At 44.5% G+C, this 14,482-nt stretch overlaps 1 pseudogene across 1 annotated transcript; it reads left to right on the forward strand.

Moving 5' to 3' along the window:
* Positions 1-322: 322 nt before the first annotated feature.
* Positions 323-13,136, forward strand: LOC308150058 (annotated as a pseudogene). Its single transcript has 4 exons — positions 323-1,030; positions 4,430-4,905; positions 8,296-9,104; positions 12,322-13,136. The product of its transcript is annotated as an uncharacterized misc_RNA (transcript).
* Positions 13,137-14,482: the final 1,346 nt, after the last annotated feature.

The raw sequence follows: 14,482 nt of genomic DNA on the forward strand, positions 1-14,482 counted from the left end.
GTCCATTCAAGCATGGCTGAGTCTGCAGCCAGGAATCTGGATGAGGAGGACGGTGGAGCCCATGTCCATGAAGCAGACACCCAGAGAGAAACAGCTCCCTCCATCCCACCTCAGACTACTACCAGTACCACCAACACAGCTCAGACTGGAGGCCAAGTCATTGCTCCTGTTCTGAGTCTGACTGGCCATTTTGCAGTCAATTTTGCAGGACCATTCAAAGTGACCTTCAATGTGAACCCTACAGCAGATGAGGAGCTGGATGTGTTTGACCTGGAGAAATACTCAGAGGAGAGGAGGATCAGAGGAGGCTCTTCTGAGGCTGATGCCAGTGGTCAAAGTCTCCAGAACAGCCAAGTTGAGGGGGTGTTGGCTGACTGAGGGATGCTGTGAGTCTCTGGCCTCAGCTCTCAGCTCCAACTCCTCTAGTCTGACAGAGCTGCACCTCAGCATCAATAACCTGCAGGACTCAGGTGTGAAGCTGCTCTCTGCTGGACTGAGGAGTCCACACTGCAAACTGGAAACACTGGGGTTGGAGGGGTGTGAGCTGACTGAGGGATGCTGTGAGTCTCTGGCCTCAGCTCTCAGCTCCAACTCCTCTAGTCTGACATGGCTGGACCTCAGTAGTAATACGCTGCAGGACTCAGGTGTGAAGCTGCTCTCTGCTGGACTGAGGAGTCCACACTGCAAACTGGAAACACTGAGGTTGGAGAGGTGTGAGCTGACTGAGGGATGCTGTGAGTCTCTGGCCTCAGCTCTCAGCTCCAACTCCTCTAGTCTGACAGAGCTGAACCTCAGTCTGAATGACCTGCAGGACTCAGGTGTGAAGCTGCTCTCTGCTGGACTGAGGAGTCCACACTGCAAACTGGAAACACTGAGATTGGTAGTATGCGTGTCACAAAGGAAGGCTGTGCTTCTCTGGCCTCAGCTCTGAGGTCAAACCCCTCCCACCTGAGAGAGCTGGAGCTGTGGTGGAATGATCTAGGAGAGTCAGGTGTGAAGATGCTCTCTGATGTCCTGAAGGATCCACTCTGTAGGCTGGAGACATTGGACTATTCATGAGAATATTCAGAACTGCACTAAATGTTGTTATGAACAGTTTGGTGGTAATAGTATCACATCTCATTGCAACATGCTCAGCATTTCTTTAACTTCCTGTAATGTTGATTACATTAATTATGTTGATATGTTGATTAGCATTCTGGTGCTATTACTTTGTACTATTATTGTTGATTTGCATTCTGCTGGTTTTGTTGATTGTTGATTTTGTTGTTTTTATATCCTGCTTATGTTATTATTGATTGTGTATTCTGCTGCAATGCCAATGTCACAAGACTGTTACTCTGTGTACCCGTACATTGATGTAATAAAAGCAATTCTGATTCTGGTTGCTAGGAGCCTTACAGCCTTACAATAATACTATGGATGGTTGCTAGGGATCAAGAAAACGGTGAAGAAAAATACAAGATCTGGCACTACACAGGCACAGTTCTGTACAAGCAAGACACACCTACAGATGCAGAGCTTTGGGAGGTTTTCTGGCAACCGTTCCCAAATGGGACATTCCCAGAGAGGCCAGTGAAGTACCAGGCAGCACCCAGTGAACTGGGTAGCACAGAGTCCAAGCCTGCCCAGGCCTACCAGCCACCTGCCCTGCATGAAGAGGAACCGGAAGTATTGAGTGCTGTACATGCTTATACTTTCCATGTTCATACTTTTCAGTTGGCCAACATTTTAAAAAAAACTTGTTTTGTATTGGTCTTAAGTAATATTCTAATTTTCTGAGATACTGAATTTGGGGTTTTCATTAGTTGTCAGTAATAATCATCAAAATTAAAAGCAATAAACACTTGAAAAATATCAGTCTGTGTGGAATGAATGTATACATTATACAAGTTTCACTTTTTGAATGGAATTACTGAAATAAATCAACTTTTTGATGATATTCAAATTATATGACCAGCACCTGTACATCAATCCACCAGAGGGTTATGAAGAGAAGGAGGATGATCTAGTGTATAAGCTAGAAAAATCACTTTATGGTCTTAAACAATCGGGGCGAAATTGGAATAGAGTCTTACATGATTGTTTAACTGAAAACGGGTTCACACAAAACCCAGCCGACCACTGTGTTTATGCCAAAGAGTCAAAAGACGAGAAGGTGATCATAATCATATGGGTCGATGACTTGATCATTGCAGCCAGCAATGAGAAGGTTTTGAGAGAGGTGAAAGAGATGCTCGCAGGAAAGTTTAAGATGAAAGATCTCGGCAGTCTCAAACATTTTCTGGGTATCGATTTCAGCCAATCCGATGGATGTGTAAAGATGTCACAGGAAAGGTACACTAACAAGATATTATAGCGTTTTAATATGCAAAATTGTAGAATTAGAGAAACGCCTTGTGATCAGAAACTGGAATATACTGAGGATGCAGTAAAGATGAATGATGTCAGGATGTACAGGGAGGCTGTAGGAAGCCTTATATACCTAACTACTTGTACCAGACCAGATTTAAGTTTTGTGGTAAGCAGGCTATCACAGTACTTTGCTGAGCCTACAGAGGAGCAGTGGGTCACTGTGAAACACACATTGAGGTATCTCAAGGGCACTTCTAAGAAAGGGTTAAGTTTCAAAAACGACAGTGAGAAGCTAGGTATACAGGCCTACAGTGATGCTGACTGGGCGTCTGATGTCAGAGACAGGCGCAGTACCACAGGGTACTGTGTGAGGCTTAGTAAGAACAGCTCTCTAGTTTCATGGAAAACTAGAAAACAACCTACGGTTGCACTTTCCACCTGTGAGGCGGAATATATGGCACTGGCTTCAACCATACAGGAGTGTCTATACCTAGAGCAGTTACTAGGAGGTATAGATAACTACATGTACACACAAACAATAGTGTATGAGGACAATCAGGGAACAATTGCTCTTGCCAAAAACCCTGTAAACAGACAGAGGAGTAAGCATGTGGACATAAAGTACCACTTTATCAGATCTACTGTGAGTGAGGGGAGAGTTATTTTGATGTATTGTCCTACAGATGACATGGTTGCTGATATAATGACAAAACCTGTAACTAAGTTGAAACTGAAGAAGTTTGCAGCTATTATTTTTGGAGTTTGAAATGTGTAAGACAGGGGTCCACTTTCATTCTGTATTTTTTTGTTCTTTTCGTTCAGATTGCAACAACCTGAGTACAAGTGGGGGTGTTAAGAGTTGTGTGATATATGTCCTCAGTTGATATATAATGTGTAATGTGTAATGTTAAGATTGTGCCACAAGAGGCGCTAAGGCGCAGGGTATAGGACGCATGCCTGCGTCATCACGTTCATGTGTGTTCATCACCTGTGGGAACTATGTTAGTTCAAGACAGGGCTGGACTGGCCATCTGGCATACCGGGCATTTGCCCGGTGGGCCGCGGTAGTTTTGGGCCGAGCCGACCGGCAAAATAAAATAAAAAAATTCACATGTGTGTTTCCATTAGAGAAACACACTCTTCCCACCTTCGCCCCGTTTCTTCCATTGCTTTCTTAAGTCTTAGTTTGATTGTGCCGATTGTAAATATGTTTTGATTTAAGTAGTTACATTTCCCTGACCCATCCCTCAATTGTTTACCAAAACAGTTGGCAGGGTGACCACTTTGTTGTTGTTTGAAACAGATTGCCTCATTAAATCTTAAATGTCTAAAAAAAAAAGAGTCCACGGCCAGACAGAATGGGAGAGCGGAGAAGGGCGGAGACACAGGTGGTGATGACGATGAGGCAGGCTGCAGTCCCGTAGACATGAAGGATGATGATGATGACCCGGCTCGAAGGAGAGAGATCCGGAGCAAGTACCGAGTCCTCATCAGCACAGTGCAACAAAACCGAGAGGACATTTTGAAACTCGACAACAACCGGCGCGCCACAAAAATCTGCCTCTGTTACTCGACACACGCTACGAAGCGTCGGCTTCATCTCGCCATCACTACTTATTGTCCATAATCCTAGTTGCACTCTGAACATCTTTAGTGGTTAAGTTGCTTTAGTCCATTCAAGCATGGCTGAGTCTGCAGCCAGGAATCTGGATGAGGAGGACGGTGGAGCCCATGTCCATGAAGCAGACACCCAGAGAGAAACAGCTCCCTCCATCCCACCTCAGACTACTACCAGTACCACCAACACAGCTCAGACTGGAGGCCAAGTCATTGCTCCTGTTCTGAGTCTGACTGGCCATTTTGCAGTCAATTTTGCAGGACCATTCAAAGTGACCTTCAATGTGAACCCTACAGCAGATGAGGAGCTGGATGTGTTTGACCTGGAGAAATACTCAGAGGAGAGGAGGATCAGAGGAGGCTCTTCTGAGGCTGATGCCAGTGGTCAAAGTCTCCAGAACAGCCAAGTTGAGGGGGTGTTGGCTGACTGAGGGATGCTGTGAGTCTCTGGCCTCAGCTCTCAGCTCCAACTCCTCTAGTCTGACAGAGCTGCACCTCAGCATCAATAACCTGCAGGACTCAGGTGTGAAGCTGCTCTCTGCTGGACTGAGGAGTCCACACTGCAAACTGGAAACACTGGGGTTGGAGGGGTGTGAGCTGACTGAGGGATGCTGTGAGTCTCTGGCCTCAGCTCTCAGCTCCAACTCCTCTAGTCTGACATGGCTGGACCTCAGTAGTAATACGCTGCAGGACTCAGGTGTGAAGCTGCTCTCTGCTGGACTGAGGAGTCCACACTGCAAACTGGAAACACTGAGGTTGGAGAGGTGTGAGCTGACTGAGGGATGCTGTGAGTCTCTGGCCTCAGCTCTCAGCTCCAACTCCTCTAGTCTGACAGAGCTGAACCTCAGTCTGAATGACCTGCAGGACTCAGGTGTGAAGCTGCTCTCTGCTGGACTGAGGAGTCCACACTGCAAACTGGAAACACTGAGATTGGTAGTATGCGTGTCACAAAGGAAGGCTGTGCTTCTCTGGCCTCAGCTCTGAGGTCAAACCCCTCCCACCTGAGAGAGCTGGAGCTGTGGTGGAATGATCTAGGAGAGTCAGGTGTGAAGATGCTCTCTGATGTCCTGAAGGATCCACTCTGTAGGCTGGAGACATTGGACTATTCATGAGAATATTCAGAACTGCACTAAATGTTGTTATGAACAGTTTGGTGGTAATAGTATCACATCTCATTGCAACATGCTCAGCATTTCTTTAACTTCCTGTAATGTTGATTACATTAATTATGTTGATATGTTGATTAGCATTCTGGTGCTATTACTTTGTACTATTATTGTTGATTTGCATTCTGCTGGTTTTGTTGATTGTTGATTTTGTTGTTTTTATATCCTGCTTATGTTATTATTGATTGTGTATTCTGCTGCAATGCCAATGTCACAAGACTGTTACTCTGTGTACCCGTACATTGATGTAATAAAAGCAATTCTGATTCTGGTTGCTAGGAGCCTTACAGCCTTACAATAATACTATGGATGGTTGCTAGGGATCAAGAAAACGGTGAAGAAAAATACAAGATCTGGCACTACACAGGCACAGTTCTGTACAAGCAAGACACACCTACAGATGCAGAGCTTTGGGAGGTTTTCTGGCAACCGTTCCCAAATGGGACATTCCCAGAGAGGCCAGTGAAGTACCAGGCAGCACCCAGTGAACTGGGTAGCACAGAGTCCAAGCCTGCCCAGGCCTACCAGCCACCTGCCCTGCATGAAGAGGAACCGAAAGTATTGAGTGCTGTACATGCTTATACTTTCCATGTTCATACTTTTCAGTTGGCCAACATTTTAAAAAAAACTTGTTTTGTATTGGTCTTAAGTAATATTCTAATTGTCTGAGATACTGAATTTGGGGTTTTCATTAGTTGTCAGTAATAATCATCAAAATTAAAAGCAATAAACACTTGAAAAATATCAGTCTGTGTGGAATGAATGTATACATTATACAAGTTTCACTTTTTGAATGGAATTACTGAAATAAATCAACTTTTTGATGATATTCAAATTATATGACCAGCACCTGTACATCAATCCACCAGAGGGTTATGAAGAGAAGGAGGATGATCTAGTGTATAAGCTAGAAAAATCACTTTATGGTCTTAAACAATCGGGGCGAAATTGGAATAGAGTCTTACATGATTGTTTAACTGAAAACGGGTTCACACAAAACCCAGCCGACCACTGTGTTTATGCCAAAGAGTCAAAAGACGAGAAGGTGATCATAATCATATGGGTCGATGACTTGATCATTGCAGCCAGCAATGAGAAGGTTTTGAGAGAGGTGAAAGAGATGCTCGCAGGAAAGTTTAAGATGAAAGATCTCGGCAGTCTCAAACATTTTCTGGGTATCGATTTCAGCCAATCCGATGGATGTGTAAAGATGTCACAGGAAAGGTACACTAACAAGATATTATAGCGTTTTAATATGCAAAATTGTAGAATTAGAGAAACGCCTTGTGATCAGAAACTGGAATATACTGAGGATGCAGTAAAGATGAATGATGTCAGGATGTACAGGGAGGCTGTAGGAAGCCTTATATACCTAACTACTTGTACCAGACCAGATTTAAGTTTTGTGGTAAGCAGGCTATCACAGTACTTTGCTGAGCCTACAGAGGAGCAGTGGGTCACTGTGAAACACACATTGAGGTATCTCAAGGGCACTTCTAAGAAAGGGTTAAGTTTCAAAAACGACAGTGAGAAGCTAGGTATACAGGCCTACAGTGATGCTGACTGGGCGTCTGATGTCAGAGACAGGCGCAGTACCACAGGGTACTGTGTGAGGCTTAGTAAGAACAGCTCTCTAGTTTCATGGAAAACTAGAAAACAACCTACGGTTGCACTTTCCACCTGTGAGGCGGAATATATGGCACTGGCTTCAACCATACAGGAGTGTCTATACCTAGAGCAGTTACTAGGAGGTATAGATAACTACATGTACACACAAACAATAGTGTATGAGGACAATCAGGGAACAATTGCTCTTGCCAAAAACCCTGTAAACAGACAGAGGAGTAAGCATGTGGACATAAAGTACCACTTTATCAGATCTACTGTGAGTGAGGGGAGAGTTATTTTGATGTATTGTCCTACAGATGACATGGTTGCTGATATAATGACAAAACCTGTAACTAAGTTGAAACTGAAGAAGTTTGCAGCTATTATTTTTGGAGTTTGAAATGTGTAAGACAGGGGTCCACTTTCATTCTGTATTTTTTTGTTCTTTTCGTTCAGATTGCAACAACCTGAGTACAAGTGGGGGTGTTAAGAGTTGTGTGATATATGTCCTCAGTTGATATATAATGTGTAATGTGTAATGTTAAGATTGTGCCACAAGAGGCGCTAAGGCGCAGGGTATAGGACGCATGCCTGCGTCATCACGTTCATGTGTGTTCATCACCTGTGGGAACTATGTTAGTTCAAGACAGGGCTGGACTGGCCATCTGGCATACCGGGCATTTGCCCGGTGGGCCGCGGTAGTTTTGGGCCGAGCCGACCGGCAAAATAAAATAAAAAAATTCACATGTGTGTTTCCATTAGAGAAACACACTCTTCCCACCTTCGCCCCGTTTCTTCCATTGCTTTCTTAAGTCTTAGTTTGATTGTGCCGATTGTAAATATGTTTTGATTTAAGTAGTTACATTTCCCTGACCCATCCCTCAATTGTTTACCAAAACAGTTGGCAGGGTGACCACTTTGTTGTTGTTTGAAACAGATTGCCTCATTAAATCTTAAATGTCTAAAAAAAAAAAGAGTCCACGGCCAGACAGAATGGGAGAGCGGAGAAGGGCGGAGACACAGGTGGTGATGACGATGAGGCAGGCTGCAGTCCCGTAGACATGAAGGATGATGATGATGACCCGGCTCGAAGGAGAGAGATCCGGAGCAAGTACCGAGTCCTCATCAGCACAGTGCAACAAAACCGAGAGGACATTTTGAAACTCGACAACAACCGGCGCGCCACAAAAATCTGCCTCTGTTACTCGACACACGCTACGAAGCGTCGGCTTCATCTCGCCATCACTACTTATTGTCCATAATCCTAGTTGCACTCTGAACATCTTTAGTGGTTAAGTTGCTTTAGTCCATTCAAGCATGGCTGAGTCTGCAGCCAGGAATCTGGATGAGGAGGACGGTGGAGCCCATGTCCATGAAGCAGACACCCAGAGAGAAACAGCTCCCTCCATCCCACCTCAGACTACTACCAGTACCACCAACACAGCTCAGACTGGAGGCCAAGTCATTGCTCCTGTTCTGAGTCTGACTGGCCATTTTGCAGTCAATTTTGCAGGACCATTCAAAGTGACCTTCAATGTGAACCCTACAGCAGATGAGGAGCTGGATGTGTTTGACCTGGAGAAATACTCAGAGGAGAGGAGGATCAGAGGAGGCTCTTCTGAGGCTGATGCCAGTGGTCAAAGTCTCCAGAACAGCCAAGTTGAGGGGGTGTTGGCTGACTGAGGGATGCTGTGAGTCTCTGGCCTCAGCTCTCAGCTCCAACTCCTCTAGTCTGACAGAGCTGCACCTCAGCATCAATAACCTGCAGGACTCAGGTGTGAAGATGCTCTCTGCTGGACTGAGGAGTCCACACTGCAAACTGGAAACACTGGGGTTGGAGGGGTGTGAGCTGACTGAGGGATGCTGTGAGTCTCTGGCCTCAGCTCTCAGCTCCAACTCCTCTAGTCTGACATGGCTGGACCTCAGTAGTAATACGCTGCAGGACTCAGGTGTGAAGCTGCTCTCTGCTGGACTGAGGAGTCCACACTGCAAACTGGAAACACTGAGGTTGGAGAGGTGTGAGCTGACTGAGGGATGCTGTGAGTCTCTGGCCTCAGCTCTCAGCTCCAACTCCTCTAGTCTGACAGAGCTGAACCTCAGTCTGAATGACCTGCAGGACTCAGGTGTGAAGCTGCTCTCTGCTGGACTGAGGAGTCCACACTGCAAACTGGAAACACTGAGATTGGTAGTATGCGTGTCACAAAGGAAGGCTGTGCTTCTCTGGCCTCAGCTCTGAGGTCAAACCCCTCCCACCTGAGAGAGCTGGAGCTGTGGTGGAATGATCTAGGAGAGTCAGGTGTGAAGATGCTCTCTGATGTCCTGAAGGATCCACTCTGTAGGCTGGAGACATTGGACTATTCATGAGAATATTCAGAACTGCACTAAATGTTGTTATGAACAGTTTGGTGGTAATAGTATCACATCTCATTGCAACATGCTCAGCATTTCTTTAACTTCCTGTAATGTTGATTACATTAATTATGTTGATATGTTGATTAGCATTCTGGTGCTATTACTTTGTACTATTATTGTTGATTTGCATTCTGCTGGTTTTGTTGATTGTTGATTTTGTTGTTTTTATATCCTGCTTATGTTATTATTGATTGTGTATTCTGCTGCAATGCCAATGTCACAAGACTGTTACTCTGTGTACCCGTACATTGATGTAATAAAAGCAATTCTGATTCTGGTTGCTAGGAGCCTTACAGCCTTACAATAATACTATGGATGGTTGCTAGGGATCAAGAAAACGGTGAAGAAAAATACAAGATCTGGCACTACACAGGCACAGTTCTGTACAAGCAAGACACACCTACAGATGCAGAGCTTTGGGAGGTTTTCTGGCAACCGTTCCCAAATGGGACATTCCCAGAGAGGCCAGTGAAGTACCAGGCAGCACCCAGTGAACTGGGTAGCACAGAGTCCAAGCCTGCCCAGGCCTACCAGCCACCTGCCCTGCATGAAGAGGAACCGAAAGTATTGAGTGCTGTACATGCTTATACTTTCCATGTTCATACTTTTCAGTTGGCCAACATTTTAAAAAAAACTTGTTTTGTATTGGTCTTAAGTAATATTCTAATTTTCTGAGATACTGAATTTGGGGTTTTCATTAGTTGTCAGTAATAATCATCAAAATTAAAAGCAATAAACACTTGAAAAATATCAGTCTGTGTGGAATGAATGTATACATTATACAAGTTTCACTTTTTGAATGGAATTACTGAAATAAATCAACTTTTTGATGATATTCAAATTATATGACCAGCACCTGTACATCAATCCACCAGAGGGTTATGAAGAGAAGGAGGATGATCTAGTGTATAAGCTAGAAAAATCACTTTATGGTCTTAAACAATCGGGGCGAAATTGGAATAGAGTCTTACATGATTGTTTAACTGAAAACGGGTTCACACAAAACCCAGCCGACCACTGTGTTTATGCCAAAGAGTCAAAAGACGAGAAGGTGATCATAATCATATGGGTCGATGACTTGATCATTGCAGCCAGCAATGAGAAGGTTTTGAGAGAGGTGAAAGAGATGCTCGCAGGAAAGTTTAAGATGAAAGATCTCGGCAGTCTCAAACATTTTCTGGGTATCGATTTCAGCCAATCCGATGGATGTGTAAAGATGTCACAGGAAAGGTACACTAACAAGATATTATAGCGTTTTAATATGCAAAATTGTAGAATTAGAGAAACGCCTTGTGATCAGAAACTGGAATATACTGAGGATGCAGTAAAGATGAATGATGTCAGGATGTACAGGGAGGCTGTAGGAAGCCTTATATACCTAACTACTTGTACCAGACCAGATTTAAGTTTTGTGGTAAGCAGGCTATCACAGTACTTTGCTGAGCCTACAGAGGAGCAGTGGGTCACTGTGAAACACACATTGAGGTATCTCAAGGGCACTTCTAAGAAAGGGTTAAGTTTCAAAAACGACAGTGAGAAGCTAGGTATACAGGCCTACAGTGATGCTGACTGGGCGTCTGATGTCAGAGACAGGCGCAGTACCACAGGGTACTGTGTGAGGCTTAGTAAGAACAGCTCTCTAGTTTCATGGAAAACTAGAAAACAACCTACGGTTGCACTTTCCACCTGTGAGGCGGAATATATGGCACTGGCTTCAACCATACAGGAGTGTCTATACCTAGAGCAGTTACTAGGAGGTATAGATAACTACATGTACACACAAACAATAGTGTATGAGGACAATCAGGGAACAATTGCTCTTGCCAAAAACCCTGTAAACAGACAGAGGAGTAAGCATGTGGACATAAAGTACCACTTTATCAGATCTACTGTGAGTGAGGGGAGAGTTATTTTGATGTATTGTCCTACAGATGACATGGTTGCTGATATAATGACAAAACCTGTAACTAAGTTGAAACTGAAGAAGTTTGCAGCTATTATTTTTGGAGTTTGAAATGTGTAAGACAGGGGTCCACTTTCATTCTGTATTTTTTTGTTCTTTTCGTTCAGATTGCAACAACCTGAGTACAAGTGGGGGTGTTAAGAGTTGTGTGATATATGTCCTCAGTTGATATATAATGTGTAATGTGTAATGTTAAGATTGTGCCACAAGAGGCGCTAAGGCGCAGGGTATAGGACGCATGCCTGCGTCATCACGTTCATGTGTGTTCATCACCTGTGGGAACTATGTTAGTTCAAGACAGGGCTGGACTGGCCATCTGGCATACCGGGCATTTGCCCGGTGGGCCGCGGTAGTTTTGGGCCGAGCCGACCGGCAAAATAAAATAAAAAAATTCACATGTGTGTTTCCATTAGAGAAACACACTCTTCCCACCTTCGCCCCGTTTCTTCCATTGCTTTCTTAAGTCTTAGTTTGATTGTGCCGATTGTAAATATGTTTTGATTTAAGTAGTTACATTTCCCTGACCCATCCCTCAATTGTTTACCAAAACAGTTGGCAGGGTGACCACTTTGTTGTTGTTTGAAACAGATTGCCTCATTAAATCTTAAATGTCTAAAAAAAAAAAGAGTCCACGGCCAGACAGAATGGGAGAGCGGAGAAGGGCGGAGACACAGGTGGTGATGACGATGAGGCAGGCTGCAGTCCCGTAGACATGAAGGATGATGATGATGACCCGGCTCGAAGGAGAGAGATCCGGAGCAAGTACCGAGTCCTCATCAGCACAGTGCAACAAAACCGAGAGGACATTTTGAAACTCGACAACAACCGGCGCGCCACAAAAATCTGCCTCTGTTACTCGACACACGCTACGAAGCGTCGGCTTCATCTCGCCATCACTACTTATTGTCCATAATCCTAGTTGCACTCTGAACATCTTTAGTGGTTAAGTTGCTTTAGTCCATTCAAGCATGGCTGAGTCTGCAGCCAGGAATCTGGATGAGGAGGACGGTGGAGCCCATGTCCATGAAGCAGACACCCAGAGAGAAACAGCTCCCTCCATCCCACCTCAGACTACTACCAGTACCACCAACACAGCTCAGACTGGAGGCCAAGTCATTGCTCCTGTTCTGAGTCTGACTGGCCATTTTGCAGTCAATTTTGCAGGACCATTCAAAGTGACCTTCAATGTGAACCCTACAGCAGATGAGGAGCTGGATGTGTTTGACCTGGAGAAATACTCAGAGGAGAGGAGGATCAGAGGAGGCTCTTCTGAGGCTGATGCCAGTGGTCAAAGTCTCCAGAACAGCCAAGTTGAGGGGGTGTTGGCTGACTGAGGGATGCTGTGAGTCTCTGGCCTCAGCTCTCAGCTCCAACTCCTCTAGTCTGACAGAGCTGCACCTCAGCATCAATAACCTGCAGGACTCAGGTGTGAAGATGCTCTCTGCTGGACTGAGGAGTCCACACTGCAAACTGGAAACACTGGGGTTGGAGGGGTGTGAGCTGACTGAGGGATGCTGTGAGTCTCTGGCCTCAGCTCTCAGCTCCAACTCCTCTAGTCTGACATGGCTGGACCTCAGTAGTAATACGCTGCAGGACTCAGGTGTGAAGCTGCTCTCTGCTGGACTGAGGAGTCCACACTGCAAACTGGAAACACTGAGGTTGGAGAGGTGTGAGCTGACTGAGGGATGCTGTGAGTCTCTGGCCTCAGCTCTCAGCTCCAACTCCTCTAGTCTGACAGAGCTGAACCTCAGTCTGAATGACCTGCAGGACTCAGGTGTGAAGCTGCTCTCTGCTGGACTGAGGAGTCCACACTGCAAACTGGAAACACTGAGATTGGTAGTATGCGTGTCACAAAGGAAGGCTGTGCTTCTCTGGCCTCAGCTCTGAGGTCAAACCCCTCCCACCTGAGAGAGCTGGAGCTGTGGTGGAATGATCTAGGAGAGTCAGGTGTGAAGATGCTCTCTGATGTCCTGAAGGATCCACTCTGTAGGCTGGAGACATTGGACTATTCATGAGAATATTCAGAACTGCACTAAATGTTGTTATGAACAGTTTGGTGGTAATAGTATCACATCTCATTGCAACATGCTCAGCATTTCTTTAACTTCCTGTAATGTTGATTACATTAATTATGTTGATATGTTGATTAGCATTCTGGTGCTATTACTTTGTACTATTATTGTTGATTTGCATTCTGCTGGTTTTGTTGATTGTTGATTTTGTTGTTTTTATATCCTGCTTATGTTATTATTGATTGTGTATTCTGCTGCAATGCCAATGTCACAAGACTGTTACTCTGTGTACCCGTACATTGATGTAATAAAAGCAATTCTGATTCTGGTTGCTAGGAGCCTTACAGCCTTACAATAATACTATGGATGGTTGCTAGGGATCAAGAAAACGGTGAAGAAAAATACAAGATCTGGCACTACACAGGCACAGTTCTGTACAAGCAAGACACACCTACAGATGCAGAGCTTTGGGAGGTTTTCTGGCAACCGTTCCCAAATGGGACATTCCCAGAGAGGCCAGTGAAGTACCAGGCAGCACCCAGTGAACTGGGTAGCACAGAGTCCAAGCCTGCCCAGGCCTACCAGCCACCTGCCCTGCATGAAGAGGAACCGAAAGTATTGAGTGCTGTACATGCTTATACTTTCCATGTTCATACTTTTCAGTTGGCCAACATTTTAAAAAAAACTTGTTTTGTATTGGTCTTAAGTAATATTCTAATTTTCTGAGATACTGAATTTGGGGTTTTCATTAGTTGTCAGTAATAATCATCAAAATTAAAAGCAATAAACACTTGAAAAATATCAGTCTGTGTGGAATGAATGTATACATTATACAAGTTTCACTTTTTGAATGGAATTACTGAAATAAATCAACTTTTTGATGATATTCAAATTATATGACCAGCACCTGTACATCAATCCACCAGAGGGTTATGAAGAGAAGGAGGATGATCTAGTGTATAAGCTAGAAAAATCACTTTATGGTCTTAAACAATCGGGGCGAAATTGGAATAGAGTCTTACATGATTGTTTAACTGAAAACCGGTTCACACAAAACCCAGCCGACCACTGTGTTTATGCCAAAGAGTCAAAAGACGAGAAGGTGATCATAATCATATGGGTCGATGACTTGATCATTGCAGCCAGCAATGAGAAGGTTTTGAGAGAGGTGAAAGAGATGCTCGCAGGAAAGTTTAAGATGAAAGATCTCGGCAGTCTCAAACATTTTCTGGGTATCGATTTCAGCCAATCCGATGGATGTGTAAAGATGTCACAGGAAAGGTACACTAACAAGATATTATAGCGTTTTAATATGCAAAATTGTAGAATTAGAGAAACGCCTTGTGATC

Source organism: Nansenia antarctica (assembly GCF_963989245.1).
Source record: "Nansenia antarctica genome assembly, chromosome: 2".
NCBI classification, from domain to species: Eukaryota; Metazoa; Chordata; class Actinopteri; order Argentiniformes; family Microstomatidae; genus Nansenia; species Nansenia antarctica.